Genomic DNA, 6,866 nt, shown 5'->3' with positions numbered 1-6,866 from the left:
CTTTTAATCTGGCTTGGCTTTGGAAGAACTGTTTATTCACCCATAAAACCAAAGAAAGTAAAAGTGTTAGTCTAGTCACTCAGTCACGTTAGACTCTTCGCAACCCCATAGACTGCAGCCCTCTGTTCATGGGATTCTCCAAGCAAGAATACTAGATTGGGTTGCATTTTCCTTTTCCAGGGGATCTTCTAGACACACGGATCTAACCCAGGGGTCAAACCCGGGTCTCCTGCACTGTAGGCAGAGTCTTTACCATCTAAGACACCATGGAAGCCTTAAAACCAGAAGATGGAGCTAAATTATCTTTCTAGCATTTTAACTCCTAGAATTCTCTGGTTGGATGTCCACCTGGCAGATGTTCAGTAACGAGGTATAAGGATGTTACAGAATGTTACTTGAAGGACTGTAATACCTGGGCCATGATAGCTAGAGTGGTCCATGGCTCTCTGCAAAGGGAAGCAACATTAGGCAGTTCTTTTTCAAGTAGCTATGGTTTCTGTCAAGCATGGGGTTGTCAAATGAAAGTAACCTTACTATCCCTGGCTGAAATGACTTGACTAGTGCCAGGTGCACCCCCATAGGTACATCCAGAACTTAGCATGAAAAGTAACTTGGCATGAAAAATGCTGTTAGTATGAGGGACCTCTTTATGCTGGTGTCAACATGATGCAAGCAAGAAAAACTGGGTCACTGGAGCTTTGTATTCTACATGACTACACGATTATGAGTCATCCTCGGAGTACTCGATCTGCTGATCCAGTTTTAGAAGCACTGAGACACAGAATGACTCTCAGCTGCTGAGCGTCTTCTTGACTGCAGATATTCTTGTTAAACCCTATTACCTAGAGCAGTCTGGGTGTGTCTTGTCTTTTCTAACTATGAAAGCTTTGAGGACAGCCTGGGTGAATGAAGCTCGAGGGTGATGACAGATGAGCAAGAGCCATAGCTCTGCTAAAAAAATAAAAATAAATAAGTGCTTCTGGAAGACACTTTGTAACAGAATCCAGTATTATTTATAAGTCTGTGCTGCAGAAAAATGCATTTTCTATTTTCTTTGGAACTAAGGTGAAGAAATCAAGTTGTGAAAATTTATGACTTAATGGACAATATGGAGATAATGACTGTCAGAAGTGGGGAAAGGTCTGGGATTTCACTCTACTGGCAGCTAGTAAGCTAGCCTACTAGTTTCACAGAAGCTGGCAGAAGACATGAGATTCCTGGCTCAGGGACAAAGCAGTGGCAGCATTCAGAGTGGCAGCATTCCCACTTATTTCTCAAGCCCCAATTCCCACAAGGTGACACAGCATCAAGACCCCTGTACCCACAGTAGCTTGTATTACAGGAGATGAACTTTGAACTTAGGGACCCTGACTCTCTTAAAATTGCCAGTAAGCCTGCCTGCAGTTATTTTTACTATAATGTACAGGGGAAAAGGGCTTCCCTGGTGGCTCAAATGGTAAAGAATCTGCCTGCAATGCAGGAGACCTCAGTTCTATCCCTGGATCAGGAAGGTCCCCTGGAGAAGGAATGACAACCCACTCCAGTATTCTTGCCTGGAGAATTCCATGGACAGAGGAGGTTGGCAGGCTACTGTCCATAGGGTCATAAAGAGTTGGACACGACTGAGCGACTAACACTTTCACAGGAAACAAATTGTCCTTCTCTCTGGAGGGAGATTCCATCTCTGTCTTTGCAGGCTCTCTGCTGTACAATAATCCTTGTAAAGATAACATCTTTGAAAAGTGAATCAATATGTCCAAGGAAAGACAAACAGAAAACACAGAGACTTACAGAAAACTATCTCCCAAGAGTGACCAGGGAACAGAATCATGAAATCTATTTAGAGGGCTTAAAACCATGGAAGCGACTTCCCTGGTGGTATAGTGGATGGGAATCTGCCTGGCAATGCAGAGGACACGGGTTCGATCCCTGGTCCAGGAAGATTCGACATGCTGCAGGGCAACTAAGCCCATGTGCCACAATGACTGAAGCCTGGGCTCTAGAGCCTGTGCTCCACAAGAGAAGTCACCACAAGAAGAAGCCCACGCACCACAACTAGAAAGTCGCCCCCACTTGCCAGGACTAGCAAAAGCTCGCACAGCAATGAAGACCCAGTGCAAACAAACAAACAAAAAGAATGGATAAAAATTTCAGGTCATAGGTTAAGCACTGTTTACTGAGGCTCTCTTTGATATATCTATAATTCGAAAAAATTTTTTATGTGTTTCATTGACAAAAAGTTTAAAACACATTGGCTAAGATATTAAATTATTGAGTTCTTTCATTTTGGGTGACATGACTTGGCTTGAATTATACACAGTCTGTGCAACAGCAATATGTAGTATGCTGGGATTCTTCTGTAAAAAGTTATAAATACAGCTTGATAGACTATATATTCTAAGCATGATTGATGAACACATTCAAATATTATTTTTTACAAACTAAAACATTTCAAATACTACACTATATTTTTTAACTAAATGGAGTTTTAAGAAAATAGGTTACCTTGGGTTTTGGGTGGATAATGGACAAAATGTGTGATATGAGTTCGGCCTACTTACAGAATAAAATATAATGTGGGAAATTTTACATTATGAACTGAATTGATACTTTGCCAAGCATTGGATTTAATAAAGAACACGCACACAAATGAACAAATATTTGACATCTCAACAGCTCCACAGTTAATATTTATTTCAGTTCACTTTTATTCTTGTGAAACAAATGTTTTGAACAGATGAAATGAATGTTGGGTCTTTAATGTACTTGTTAGATTCATATTTAAAGAAACAGTTTATACAACGGACAAAATTTTGTTAAAAATCCAGTTTCATAAATACTTACTGAGTTCAACCATGCAGAAGATCTGAATTAAGCCAACAGATACAATGGTATGTAAGATGGGTACCCAGCTTCATGTTGATCATATGGATTATCATGATTATAATTTCAAAGGGTAGAAATTATATCCAGTTTTCTATTGTACATACCTCCAGGACTGCCTCTATTTTAAATAAGTCTTAACTATTATTGCTAAGATCAGGGCCACAGTAAGGGCTACAATGCAAACATATTACTTTATATTAAGTGGGAAATTTATTCACTGAGTGGAGTGTCTCTAAATCCTGGTGAAAATAAATTTTAATAATGGACATAAATCATGTATTAGACACAGGCCATATATAGCCTTAACATATGAAAGACACTGTCCCAAGAATAGTATGATTTACCAAGGAGAGAACTTCGGTGGCAGAAGCAAACATCATGTAACTGGATGTATTAAAAAACAGAAGTATTGTTTTATCATATTAAATCATTTAAGGGAGGCATATACAAATAATACTCTTTTTGGAATTTTAATACTTAAACATGAAGAAATGCCATCAGTTCATTGTTTTGCTTTCTCAGTAAGTAGAAAAAAACTAATTTTACTTAGGATTCAATTACCCTGAACCTTTAGTTAATTTAACTGTCCCTCTAAAATTTACTTTTATACAAAAAATAAAAGAGGAAAATACAAGGAAACTACCTGGAAGAGATTTATCACAAACACGTTATGTTTCTCTAAGGTAAATTTTGGGGTCAGGAGTCATTCAGACAAACCAGAATATCTTCATAATCACTTAAGATCTTAACAATGTTCTGTAAGTGGGTCTGACTTTTCACACATGATGCAGAACAGAAGGAGAGGTGGTTCTTGTAGGAAGGGAGCAAAACCACCCAGGTGTTCAGGAAAGGTCCATGTCTGATGTCATCAGAGTGAGTCACTTAATTGAGAAAACTCAAAGCAGGGAATTATAGAACAGACTAGATATCTTAGGTACTTTGTTGTTGTTGTTAAGTTGTTAAGTCATGTCTGACTCTTTTGCAACCCCATAGACTGTAGCCTGCCAGGCTCCTCTGTCCATGGGATTTCCCAAGCAAGAATACTGGAGCAGGCTGCCATTTCTTTCTCCAGGGAGGCTTCCCAGGGATCGAACCCACGTCTCCTGCCCTGGGAGGGAGATTCTTTACCTCTGAGCTACCAGAAGTCCCTTAGGCACTTAGAAGATGTAAATATATAATCATTGGTCTTATAGTATAAGGCAGGACTTTTCTTTGCTATTAACTTGTTGCAGTGTCAACTCTATGGGTAAAGCACCATCTACAGAATGGCCAACTTGGTTTCTTTAAAGTTGAGCAATCTGACTTCAGCATGTGTTTGAACTTACACAATTCTTTTTCTTCACAATCAGTTTTTGCTCCAACACTTAATTTGATGGCAATTTTTCTTTTGGGTGACTCATCTTAATCAGGACATTTAATGCTTTCAGCTTTATACTCACATTTGATTGTTTTACATGATATTTAACTTACATGTATTCATAATAATAATCACAGTGGCAAAACGGGGTTGAAATAAACAAAGCGCATGATGTATATAAAGTTTTACTAGAGGGAGTGAAAAGGAGCAGGTACCCCAAGAATACATACCCTTACTAGGTTTGGGCACAAGGAGAATAGAGAGCAGGGTCAAGCAAGCCAGTTACATGGAAGGTGGTCAAAGAAGTTTCTGCTATTTGTCAATTCTCATTGCTATTAACACTTATACAGAAGAAACATTAGGCAGTCCTCATCATTTTTAACCCCTATAGAAGATTATTTTTGAAAGATCAGTTCACCTCAATTCAAAAACCTATCATTTTATATTTACTTTCATATAATTTTCATATGTGAAGATTATATGCTTCAAAGACGCTTCCAGCAGGCTTCCCTGGTGACTCAGTGATAAAGAACCTACACAGGAGACATGGATTCGATCTCTGGATTGGGAAGATCCCTTGGAAGAGGGCATGGCAACCCACTCCAGTATTCTTTCGTGGGAAATCCTATGGACAGAGAAGCCTGATAGGCTACTGTCCATGGGGTTGCAAAGAGTCAACACAACTGAGTGACTAAAACAACAACAAAGCTTCTAGCAACTTGTTAACTGAAAATGCAAGTTTCTTTTAATCAAATCCCTATGAAGGTTCCAAGACAACATCACTGTCCCAAACATCATAACTAGTTAAATTGCTCTTCTTGTCATAGTTTCTCTTAATGATTACATGCTACCGTTTATCAATACCTATTAGCTGTTATAGATTGTCACCTGAATACTAGAACACTTGGAACTATGATCTTTAAACATAGTCTCATTCTGTGCAAGTGCCTTGGCATCTTCTGTCTCAATTCTTAAACACCCTTCCTGCAGTATAAATGCCTCAGAGCTTTTAGTAACTCTCTCTGTGTCTCACTGAGGCTTTGTATAATGCCAGTGAGCATAGCCCAATATTGCTTTCCAATATCCTTGGAATATACTGCTGATTATTTTTACAAACCTCAGCCAGACTTTACCACAATGCTTTTAATATTTCATAACTACGGCCAACTCCTATCTTTTGCTGATCTCATGGGATGGTTCTGTTGAAGTTAATTAAGCCTTCACTTCAAGCCTAGTCTTTGTATTTATCCCTGGATTTGGTAACCATATTTACCCTGTGACCTTCCCTTTCAGATTTCTTTGGAAAGCAGCTTTGCTTAATTGTGAAGTTGCTCTCCAAAGCTGACCAGGACAGTGCCAGTTCCTTGAGATTTCGTGCTGTCAGCACTCCAGGGGCTGTTACTACACTGATTTGTATTTGTACCTTATTTTGTGCTGTGATTATTTTTAAGCAAGGAAACCAATCTATGGTCTTCCTTTATTGTATCTGCGTTAACCACATGCAAATTCTATAGATACCCTAAACTCTAAGGAAGTGAAAAAGTCTGCCTGTCTCTAATGACTTGCCCAGCAACTGATGTTCATAATTCATCCTGTATACCTGCGGTTTTTAAGGTCGTTAATATTCAAGCTCATTTAAACCCAATGAGTTTTGGCTATAAACAGTAAAACCGGCTACATTTTAAGTTGATTTTAAATAAATATTCTAACATTTATAGTAATACTGCTGACGTTAATGTTCACTGTTAGGATGGAAGATAAACATTAACGCTTATTATAATACTTATTTAAATTTAGTGAACACTTGTTTTTATGGCTAAAACCTCTAGCATAGCAGAAGGCAGTCACTCCTTTTAAACGCTTCTGTAAGTACATATAAAGGGCTTACATTGATTCAAAGATTACATATTATAGACTGACCGTCCTGGGACAATCTTTACATCAAGTGGAGTCTCGCAGGCAATTTCTCTCCCCTCTCAGCCTTTGGGAGGAAGGTGTGGGTAAAGTGGACTTGGCAATGAGGGAAGCCGGGAGTGTATTCTCACACAGTGAAAGCCCAGAACCAAGGTAAGTTCTTCACTTGCACAGAGGATGGCTCATTCTGGCAGGTGAAGGTACAGGGGAAAATCTATACATACAGACAAATACAAATGCATATGCGTTCAGACAGGGGTGCCAACAGAATAAAGTCAAATAAACTTACTCTAATTCCCGCCCAATCCCAGCTCTGTCAGTAAGAGCGCCGAGAGGCGATTTAAAGCTACAGGCTCTGTCTGCACACGCGTCGACGAAAAAGGCATAGACTTTAAACGCCTCGTTGTGTCCCCTTTTCCTCAATAATCAGGGAAGTTTAGACTGTCCCTAGGACTCTATTTCGGCCATACAGTGTCGTTCAAGGAGAGATTTAATTTGAATTTCCACAAGGCACTCGGCATCCTTCTGTGCTTGGGCAGTAATTCCGCCACATCCCCGCAGATTTGAAAACCCAACACCGCCGACGGACCAGAGCAACGCAGGCGGAGCGGTCCAGCGCCTCCCAGTCACCCGGCCGGCCACCCCGCCCCCCGAGGGAGGAGCCTGACTCGCCCCGCCCCGCGCCCCCGCCCCCCACCTCGCGTAACCC

This window comes from Ovis aries, chromosome 9 (assembly GCF_016772045.2).
Source record: "Ovis aries strain OAR_USU_Benz2616 breed Rambouillet chromosome 9, ARS-UI_Ramb_v3.0, whole genome shotgun sequence".
In the NCBI taxonomy this organism is placed as follows: domain Eukaryota; kingdom Metazoa; phylum Chordata; class Mammalia; order Artiodactyla; family Bovidae; genus Ovis; species Ovis aries.
The sequence above is the reverse complement of the archived record's forward strand: the minus strand, read 5'-3'. Positions refer to the sequence as shown.